Source organism: Suricata suricatta, chromosome 9 (genome assembly GCF_006229205.1).
Source record: "Suricata suricatta isolate VVHF042 chromosome 9, meerkat_22Aug2017_6uvM2_HiC, whole genome shotgun sequence".
NCBI lineage: Eukaryota > Metazoa > Chordata > Mammalia > Carnivora > Herpestidae > Suricata > Suricata suricatta.
Window position 1 is genome coordinate 128,747,424 of NC_043708.1, and position 11,196 is coordinate 128,758,619.

Consider the following 11,196-nt stretch of genomic DNA (forward strand, 5'->3'; position numbering starts at 1 on the left):
TTAAAAAAAAAAAACATTTAAGCCAGGGGTTCGCAAGCATCTACTGCATCTGCATTGCCTTGGAGCGTCTGATGCCGTAGGTCCGGGGAGGAGCCCAAGGATGTGCATCACTGTCAAGATCTAGATGACGCTGATGCTGTGAGTCCAGGAACCACACGTGAGGACCACTGCCCAGGTGTTTCTCTTCTAGTACCTCCGGGCCATTGGATGCATGTGAGGCAGGAGAAAGTCAAAGTCAATTCAAACCCACTTTTAATCTGCCAATGATCTTTTCTATTTTTCTTTTCTTTCTTTTTTCTTTCTTAAGTTTTTATACAAAGGTTATATTTATATAGTTAGAACCCAGTGTTTGTCCCCAGCTGTACTAAGGGCCTCCTTCCTCCCGCCGCCCTGCTGACGGAGAGAGCCCAGCTGTGGCAAAGCTCAGCGTCTCCCCAGGGGGCTGGCAAAGGCTCCAGATATATTGGCAGCCAAGTGGCAAAGGGGTCTGGCAGGCCGACTGCAATCCCAGCACATGTGACTCGGGTCCAGAAGAGAGACAAGCATGAAATGCTGCCTGGAGAGGAACGAGCAGCCCTCCTCACAGACCTGGAGATTTCCAGAAGATTCCAGGGCCCCACTTTCAGACACCCCACCGTCCACTAAAAACTCCCTTTTCCCCCCATTCTTTCTTCTCCTTCCAGCTTCTATCAACAAAAACTGCTGTGAACAAAGATGCTCGAGTCTGTAACGCACCTTGGGGTGTGTGAAAACAGAAGTACAGATTTTGCATCATTTACAGCTGGTTCCACCCAGATAATTAATATTTTCAGCCTGTGAGGTTTGTTTATATTTTGAAATCCCAATCCACAGATCAGACGCTCCTAACTGCCTTCCTTGTTGGGAAGAGTGTCCACAAAAAAAAAAAAAAAAAAAAAAAAAAAAAAAAAAGCATAGCTCTTTCGTTAATGATTCATTTCAGGATGGAGATCGCCATGTCGGAGCTATTACAAATAAAAGTAGTTCCTTGGAAAAAATTGAGAACTCTCAAACATTTGGAACAAAAAAATCACCAGGTAGAGCTGGGTTGGAGGGTGGGGGTGAGGGATGCCTGGAGTAACTGTGGTTTTTTAAATTTTTTTTTCAGCTCATTAGGAACCCGAACTAAGACCGTGTACAACACTCACTCACCTTCCTCTCACACACCGGAATGTTGGAAGTAATTGTGCCGGACTGAGGTTTACCCCAGCACAACTTGAGAAGAAAGCAGTTGTATCTATTGTTCTGTTAATTAACTGTGTCAACAAGATTGTAGAGAGTGTTTTTAAAGCCTCTTAAGAGGCAAACAGTTTTTAAGTCCCTCTAAGTACTTGAGGAATACCCAAGGATTTAAACTGACAATGATAAACAATCACTAATTATAGCCATTCTAACTGGCTCTCACCAAGGATCCCTTTATTAGATACCACTTGTTAACCTAGTTCCAACTACAGTATGTATTTAAGGAAGATTAAGTTCAATTTAATTCAAATCTGCATTTACCGAGTTTCCTATAATGTGTTAAGTAATGAGACTATTCTGAAATATGCTGTCGCTCAGACCGGCCCTTCCCCAGTTCACCAAAAATGGAAAGATTTAACTCTTCGTTTAAAACCTATTACCATAGAAATAGAACCTTATTATACATTGTATTAAATTCTAAGATGTCCCCTAGCAGGGACTGAGGTGTTATCTTTGTACCCCCAGCACCTAGTGCAATGCTTATCCCAAGGAAGACCCCGATGCATGTTCGTTGGGGCAGAAAGCAAACGACCTCCATGCTGGATTCTTCCAGAAGATGAAAGAAAAGGAATTAGTGTCACCACATTTTGAAAACAGGACTCACACTCTTTCATTGCATGTTTCTGCTGAGCAGATACTCAGTTAAGCTCTTTAGTTGTTGTATCTCATTCAGGCCTTAGGACAACCTACGAGGAACATTCTCTTAACTGTACCCAGTTTACACAAGCAGGGAGAGGCAATGAGCTGCGAGGCGTGGGAGGCAAAAGGGAGCCTGGGTCGGCTCCACGGCCATCTCCTGCACCGCCGGGCTCCATGCCTCCCGTGTGAATGCTGTGTGTCCACACTCCTTGAGGCTCCGAGTCTTAGCAGTTCTGACAACGTAAGAAAGTAAAACATACCGAGGGGAGCCTGGGTGGCTCAATCCGTTAAGCATCTGACTTCAGCTCAGGTCATGGTCTCAGGGTTCATGAGTTTGAGCCCCAAATCAAGCTCCTCTCTGACAATGCTTTCCCTCTCTCTCTCAAAATAAATAAATAAAAACTTAAAGACGAAGAAAGTAAAACACATCAGATGCAGTGCTGTTACCGAGTGCAAGGAAGAGGAAGGGGCCAGTCAGGGAACGAGAGCCAAGTGGGGGAAAGAGAAGAGCTCTGCATCAAACACACAGAAGAATACCTCGTTTTTCTCTCCTTTGTAGAGTCCAAGCAAGGGGACCACGCAAAATAACCGCACTGAACAAACCCACGCAAGTCCTACTCACCACTGAACACTGGCCAGCTTGTCACTGTGATCTTTGAATGTTTATTCTTTTTCTTTATTTTGAGAGAGAGATAGAGAGCACCTGGGGAATGGACAGAGACAGACAGGGAGACACGGAATCGGAAGCAGTGCTGTCAGCACAGAGCCCGATGCAGGGTTCGAACTTGCAAACCATAAGATCATGACCTGAACAGAAGTCAGACGCTTAACCGACTGAGGCTGCAGGTGGGTCTTAAAAACAGACTTGGGAGTCATGTTCTCAGAGACGCGGCCTGTGTGAGGCCCAGCCTTTGCATTTTCACCCTCAGTGCCCAAGCAACTTATTCATTCATTAGACATCTGTTTATTGAGCACTTACTATGTGCTGGCAGTGTCCTAACTGCTGGGGATACCACAGCAAGCAAAGTCCTCAAGACCCCTGCTGTCATGACGTTCCCAGTCTGGAGTGGGGGCACAGGCCATAACTGGATAAGTCTGCAGGTGGCATGCCAGGTGGAGGTAAGGCTTATGACAAAGAAGAAAGCAGAGGTAGGAATGAGGGGTCATTATCTCTGTGCTTTGGGTGTTCTAAGAAGCTTTTCTAATAAAGAAAAACAAAGTAGATTTCTAAACAGATTCCCAGGGGGAAAAGCATTCCAGGTAGAGGGAACCCCAAATGCAAAGACACTCACAGTTCTGGTGCAATGGATTTATTCTGATTTAAAAAGCACTTGCTATGTGCAGATGCTTTATGCCAACCATCTTCCTTCAAAGAGACAACCACTCAGCATCACTAGTTATTATACTCCCATTTTACCCACAAGTACGTAGGGGGTTTGGCCACAAATCTAGCAGAGGGTGAAGCTGAAGTCTGACCCAGGTGACTGATGGGATTTTTCTAAGCACAGTGCTTTTGGGGAATCTGATAGTGGGGGACAGGTCCCTCCTGGTGGGGGTGACTCTGCACAGGGGTGAGTAAACTACTTGTTAACTATATGAGAACACACTAACTCAGCCACCTAAAATGCTATTTAGGAAGGTTTCCTTTAATGATTTGGGTTAGTGCAATCCCATATGAAGCAGGTGAGCATACAGAGTCGTGTAGACAGAATGAGCTTAACTATATAAAGAGAAAACTACCCAAGAATACAAAGTGAGAGGGGACTATGCCCAAACATGAGCTTTGTGTTCTCCTCTAAACAGCACGTCTTTAACTCTTCCCTTTTTGCTACTTCCCAAATACGTCTGCAATGAGACACAGATATTTTTTGGATCATCAAGGGCAAAACCATGAAAATATTGCAAGGATGTGTAAAGCCCTTCTCCTTCATAGGCCCTTGCTTGGATTTTAACCATGACCCCACCTGCAGGTGTTAGTGGCCACACCACTCAGACTAAGTCCTCCGTGTCACACTCCCATCCCGCACACTTCCCCTTCAGGGACCAGAGGCTCAGTCAAAGGTCCCCAGAGCCCAGGTCTGGCAGCTAAGGGAGGGAAGCAGGAAGCAAGCACTGTCTTCATCTATCATGCGGGCTGGCCAGCGAGAAGATAGGAGGGCTCCACTTGCAAGACTTGCAACATTTCACTGCTATAAATTCTCCTGGCTCTTATTAATAAAATATAATGGTAATTCCTAGAATAATGGCCTATTATCCAAAGTCCCAGAATGACAGGGCAATCAAAATCAGAATGAGTTATAGGGCCCGAGGCTATGGTGGAAGGGTGGGTAAATTCTGGCTTCCAGAAGAGCAGCAGTAGGTCCATGCAGCAAATCAGATCATATCTGAGCTAGTTGTTTAAATTACCCCAAGAATAACAATAGGTTTCCAAGGCCAATCCCAGCCCGGAAAGGGATGTCAAACCAAGAAGTCAGGTGGACATTGGATGGGCTAGAAAATACCGCCCAAATAGCCGAATCTGTTCAGTATTCGGTATTGTCTTGACTTCCTTCTCCCTCCAAAGTGTTTTTATATCCATTTTGCTTCGAGTCTAAGTTCTAAGTTGACAGTTCTAGATATGGTTTCTTCTTCCATCAGGTAAACACCACTGCGTGCCTACGAAGAGAACTGACAGGGCCATTTTGAGGATTAAAATGAAGTCTTTGAAGTTCAAAAAAAAAACAAAAACCATTGTGGGGTCGTCTCTAAAAGAGAACCAGAGCACTAGGAGGAGCCAGAGTTTGGGAAGCTTTGTGACCCACTCGCCCACCACCAAGATGTCAGAAGTCCTTGAGGTGGACTTAGCAGAGAGTACCCTGAGCCCACAGAGTGAAGGCTGCTCCCACCTGCTGTGACGAATTATCTGTGACTCCTCCAAGCAGGCTTCCGGATCCTTCTAATTCACTCTCAATCTGCCACATCCTCATGGAAAGGCAAACTTTCACCATGACCACCCCTCCAAGTTCCCGCATTCCTACCATTTATTAGGCTCTAAGACAATGGGTCTCAACCCTGAAAATCTGGGGAATTTAAAAAACATTGGCTGGGACCTGCCCCCAAGAGATTATGATTTAATCATTCTGGATCCTTGCTGCTCGAAGTATGGTCCTAGAGCCAGCAGCAACTGCATCCCTCAGGGGGCTTGTTAGATGTCCAGGATTTCAGATCCTACCTGGGACCCAACTCACCAGAATCTGTATTTCAACAAGACTTCCAGATAATTCTAATGCACAGTAGAGTTCAAGAAGCACTGGCCTGGGAGTAGAGCCCAGGAATTGTTTTTAGTTCCCCAAGTTACTCGAAAGTTCAGCCAAGACTAAGAACCCCCCATTTAAGGTCTATCACTGATCTTTCCTTCTTGCTGACCACTGCTAAGCTCAGAGTCCTGGGCAACAAACCAGGTAATCCCTATTCATCCCGCCCAAGAAGGGCTGTTGTTGACTGTGGAAAATTCCCTCCACCCCCTTCCTGCTTCCCTGAGGATTACCTCAGCCAACCACATCTAGGTCAGTCTCCCCCCCACCAATCTCCACACCCCAGGAAATTTTTTATTCCTTTCCTTGTCCTGTACTGACCATCTTCCTGTGTTGTTCAGGGTATCTATCTCCTCCCCTCACCTGTCTTCACCCCCGCCATTGTTGTCTCTTGGCAGCTTTCAGTACAAGTGTTTCTACCACAAGAACCATTGAATGAGAGAAGGGTGGGCTTTTCTTTTCTTGTCTCCACAACATCGGCTCCCCCCTGGCACTGGCTTTCTACATGACCCAAGTCCACAGAATGCTCATGGTCTGAAGATAGAGAAAAGGAAGACACAGCAAATGGAGAGCTGAGGCCAAGGCATCCTTTGACATTTAACAAGAGCAGAAATGACAATTTTGAAACAGAAAGTCAAACCAATGTGGGGCAAGCAGCAGATAGAAACTTGGGGCAAACTTGCATTCTATCATTAGGAGATTCCACAAAATGACACAAAATATTAAAGGCAGCCGAAGGTCCAAAACCTAAGATTATCCGATTTCAAAGCACAGCCCCAGTGCTCCGAAGTAGCCATCTCATGGAAATGACCACAGGAACCGAGGTGCTCATTGCTGTGGTCACCTTCCAGGGCAAGGTTCCTGGACCAGCAGCAGGCTGCGGAGCGGGAAGGGTCTTTCCGAGCCCTAGACTATTGGGCATAAAAAAGAAAACAAAGGCCAAGTCTTTCCTATAATATTCAGAAGCTGAGAGTAGCTTAAGAAGGTGCCCAGGTGGCTCAGTAGGTTCTGCATCCAGCTTTGGCTCAGGTCATGATTTCACAGTTCATGAGTTCAAGCCCCATGTCCAGCCCTGTGCTGACAGCTGGGAGCCTGGAGCCGGCTTTGGATTCTGTGTTTCTTTCTCTCTCTCTGCCCCTACCTTGTTTATGATTTGTCTCTTTCTCTCTCTCTTTCAAAACTAAATAAACATTTAAAAAAAGAAAAATAAAGAAGTGATGCAAATGTCTCTTCACCTCAGCCCTCAGCAACATTCAACAAGATGAGAATGAAAAGTAGGAAATTCTTCACTCCTGAAAAACCTCTTCCAGGTACGTGGGCTGGTTGTGAAGGTCATCTGGTCCCACATGCTCCCTGGAGGCTGGTCACCAATACAAGGCAAAATGTTTGCTATTTTGTTTTGTGTTTCATTCGCTCCCTACAGAGTCAGCCTCCTGGAGTCCTTTACTGACTCATCTTCCCTGCCTCCTTTGTCCTCTCCCTTTCCTTCCTTCTACTCTTACTGCGCTCAGCACCAAGTCACCTGGGTCACCAGGGGGCCATCACTCTTGCATCCACCCTGAGGGCGCGCTGTCAGCCCTTAGCATCCCCTACCTCATCCCTGTTCTCCAACAAGAAGCATGTGTGCAACAAAATGACATTTCTCCCCCTAAGAAATCACATCTGAAAATGTAATTTGAATGCATTATTATGGCAAGAGATGCTTTTAGTGCCCGGAGAAAAGATGTCAGGGAGATGGCGTTCCCACAGACACATGTCCCTCAGATGGTTATGCAGAAAGAAAGGAAAGGTCCCAACAAATGCTGTGTTGCCTACAGAAAAAAGTGTTATCTGTTGTTTTCCAGGACTGGTAAGTCTGGGTAGAATATCTGACAGGACCAGTCGTTGGGGGAAAGGAGAGAAGCAGAGAATCTCTGAAGAAACGTATTTATGAGGAAAGGGAGCCCCATAGCCTTCGGAAAGGCTGGCGGATCACCCAGTGAGCCGTGGGGTCTGTCCCGGTGAGAGCACCTTTTCTCAGTCTTGTCTTCTCTCCGAGCAGAGGAGGTGAAGCTCCCTACAAACTACATGTATTCAAAGACTTGAGCTTTCTCTGGAATGTTTGTGACAATCTTGCAGTCTTACTCCACTTAGTTTCATATGAAAATCAGTCTAAAATGCCCTTCCGGTTAGACCATCAAGCAGATGTCTAGAGCCGGCTAAGATGAAACGTACATACACCGCTCTCTTTCTCTCTCTCTCCCAGGGATTACAACTAAGAATGCCAAACAAGACTCGTAACACAGTCATCAGAGAAGTCTAAACGGGAAATCATAGCAGGCAGATGGCGGGAGGGTCAACACTCAGAGAGACAGACATGGCCATGAGTCCCCTGGGTGCTTCTTTGCTCCCGTATCCCTCTACTTACACTTGGGAGGAAGGTCAAATCCCGGAATCGCTCAGCAGTCGCCAAGGGGAAAAGGCCCAAGAGAAGCCACCTCTTTATGGCAGAGAACAGAGTGAGAAACCCCTCTGGTGTTTTTCTGTCTCTGTGTCTCCTGCCCCAGGCAGATGTCCCTCCGCTGTATGCTTGTCATGGCAATGGCAGCAGTCATATCATGCCTCCGGCTCTGACAGAAACTCCTGCTTTTTGACCAGGGTGATGAAAAGGTGAGAGGGAATCCTGTTGTTTTCTCTCTTCCCTCTTGACGCTTCACCTCGGAGCCAGACCCAAGCTCAAAGAGCAAGAAAAGGAATCCAGAGACCTAGGGGATCTTGGTGGAGTCATGGAAAGAATGGAGTTTTCGGGAATAGATTGCAGAACAGGGTGTATGCAGCTCTATGCCCATCTCTGTGTGCACGTGGGATGAACCTCAAGCAATATACCAAAGGCTCTGAGAAATGAACGAAGGTCCAGATCATCACTCAGGTCCCAAACTTGTCCCTGGAAAGGATGTAAATGCAGAGGGTCAAAATAGTGCAACTAACATTTGGCAAATGAACTAATACACATAGAAACTATTCTGACACTACCATAGTGGGTACATTGCATCACATATTCACCAAAACCCATAGAATGTACACCAAGAGGGAGCCCTAATGTAAACCATGGACTTTTAGTGATAATGACATGTCCACATAGGTTTGTCGATTCTAACAAATGTACCACTCTGGTGCTGGGTGTAGGTGATGGGGAAGGCTGTACATGAGGGCAAGATGTGTTTAGGAACTCTCATACTTTTCACTAATTCAAAGCAAACGAAGTATGTTCCACTGATCGTAACAGAAATAAAGTTGAAACAATATCATAAGGGCAAGTGGAAAATCCCCCAAATACTTGGAAATTCAATAGCACACTTCAGATTAATCCCTGAGACAAAGGAGTAAATTTCAGGGAGAATTAGAAAATAGTTTGAACTGAATTAAAAATGAAATTACAGCAATTGGGGTGCACCTGGGCAGCTTAGTCGGTTAAGTGTCTGACTTCAGCTCAGGTCATGATCTCACAGTTTTTGAGTGTGAGCCCTGCATTGGACTCTGCACTGACTGCTCAGAGCCTGGGGTCTGCTTCAGATCCTGTGTCATGTCCCCCCCCACCCCTCCTCTGCTTGCACTCTGACTCACTCTCTCGCTCTCTCTCTCTCTCTCACTCAAGAATAAACATTTTTTAAAAATCTAGGATGCAGTTAAAGCAGTGCATACAGGAAAAATTATAGCATTGATTACATATATATATACATATATATATGACGGAGAAAGGTCTTACCTTATTAAGCTTCCATCTCATAAACTTAGATAAAGGAGAGCAAAATAAACCCAAAATAAGCAAAGGAAGGAACAAAATCAATAATATTGAAAACAGAAGATCAATACAGAAAACCAAATAGTGTTTCTTTGAAAAGCTCAGTAAAACTCATAAACTTCTAGGCAGACTGATAAAGAAAATTCCAGAGACTCTACAGAAGAGTTGCCACAACAACAGAGCTTATCGAGTCTGTGTGATACAAAGTCTTGGAAAACTCAGTAGTGAAATTATCAATATTCCCCAAATTGACCTTATAGATTTAAATATGACCACAATAAAAATCCCAGAAGGACTTTCTTGTATATTTAGACAAGTTGATTCTTAAATTTATATGGGAGTGCCTGAGTGGCTCAGTTGGCTAAGCATCCAACTCTTGATTTCATCTCAGGTCATGATCTCATGGTTCATGAGTTCAAGCCCCATGTCAGGCTCTGTGTTATCAGCACAGAGTCTGCTTAGGATTCTCTCTCTCGTTCTCTCTGCTCCTACCCACCTCATGCATGTGCATATACGTGCTCTCTTTCTCAACATAAATAAACTTTAAAAAATAAATAAAATAAAACAAAATTTATATGGAAAGGAAAAATAAGCTAGAATAGTCAAAACACTTTTGCAAAACAACAATCCTAGAGGATTCAAAGTAATCAACTTAGAAATTCACTATGAGAAAAAAATAAAAATTCATTGTGTATCTATGGTAATCAAGATGTGTATTAACAAAATTATTAAAATATTAAAGAATGAAACAGACTGAAAGATGCAAATATAAAACTACACAAATATAGTCAGTGATTGTTTTACAAGGGTTAAAAATGGAGAAAGGGTACTCTTTTCAACCAACGGTCCTAAAAGAAATGGATATCCATATGCAAAGTAAAAAAGAATGAGAACTTTGACCTATGACTACTATATTTAAAAATTCACTAAAAATGGATAATAGATTTAATGTGAGGTGTAAAATTTAAAAACTTTGGAGGAGCTTTTTCACAACAGGTTTGCCACCAGAGCACAGGTGTCGTGTAAACCACCACTAAACCTAAAAAAAATGGGAAAGGAAAAGACTCACATCAACATCAGCGTCATTGGACACATAGATTCGGGCAAGTCTACCACTACGGGACATCTGATCTACAAATGTGGTGGGATCAACAAAAGAACTATCAAAAAATTTGAGAAGGAGGCTGCTGAGATGGGAAAGGGCTCCTTCAAGTATGCCTGGGTCTTGGATAAGCTGAAAGACAAACATGAACGTGGTATCACCATTGATATCTCCCTGTGGAAATTTGAGACCAGCAAGTACTATGTGACCATCATTGATGCCCCAGGACACAGAGACTTCATCAAAAATATGATTACAGGCACATCTCGGGCTGACTGTGCTGTCCTGATTGTTGCTGCTGGTGTTGGCTAATTTGAAGCTGGTATCTCTAAGAATGGGCAGACCTGTGAGCATGACCTTCTGGCTTACACACTGGGTATAAAACAACTTTTTGTTGGTGTTAACAAAATGGATTCTACTGAGCCACCCTACAGCCAGAAGAGATACAAGGAAATCATTAAGGAAGTCAGCACCTACATTAACAAAATTGGCTACAACCCTGACACAGTAGCATTTGTGCCAATTTCTGGTTGGAATGGTGACAACATGCTGGAGCCAAGTGCTAACATGCCTTGGTTCAAGGGATGGAAAGTCACCCGTAAAGATGGCAATGCCAGTGGAACTACACTGCTTGAAGCTCTGGATTGCATTCTGCCACCAACTCGTCCAACTGACAAGTCTTTGTGTCTGCCTCTCCAGGATGTCTACAAAATTGGCAGTATTGGTACCGTCCCTGTGGGTTGAGTGGAGACTGGTGTTCTCAAACCTGGCATGGTGGTCACTTTTGCTCCAGTCAACATTACAACGGAAGTAAAGTCTGTTGAAATGCACCATGAAGCTTTGAGTAAGGTTCTTCCTGGGGACAATGTGAACTTCAACGTCAAGAAGGTTTCTGTCAAAGATGTTCATCAAGGCAATGGGGCTGGTGATAGCAAAAATGACCCACCAATGGAAGCAGCTGGCTTCACAGCTCATGTGATTACCCTCAACCATCCAGGCCAAATCAGTGCCGGCTATGCACCTATGCTGGACTGTCACACCGCCCACATCGCCTGCAAGTTCGCTGAGCTGAAGGAGAAGATTGACCATCATTCTGGGAAAAAGCTGGAAGATGGTCCCAA

General features: G+C 44.6%; 1 pseudogene; it reads left to right on the forward strand.

Moving 5' to 3' along the window:
• Positions 1-10,021: 10,021 nt before the first annotated feature.
• Positions 10,022-11,196, forward strand: part of LOC115302381 — a 42,170-nt pseudogene continuing 40,995 nt past the window's right edge.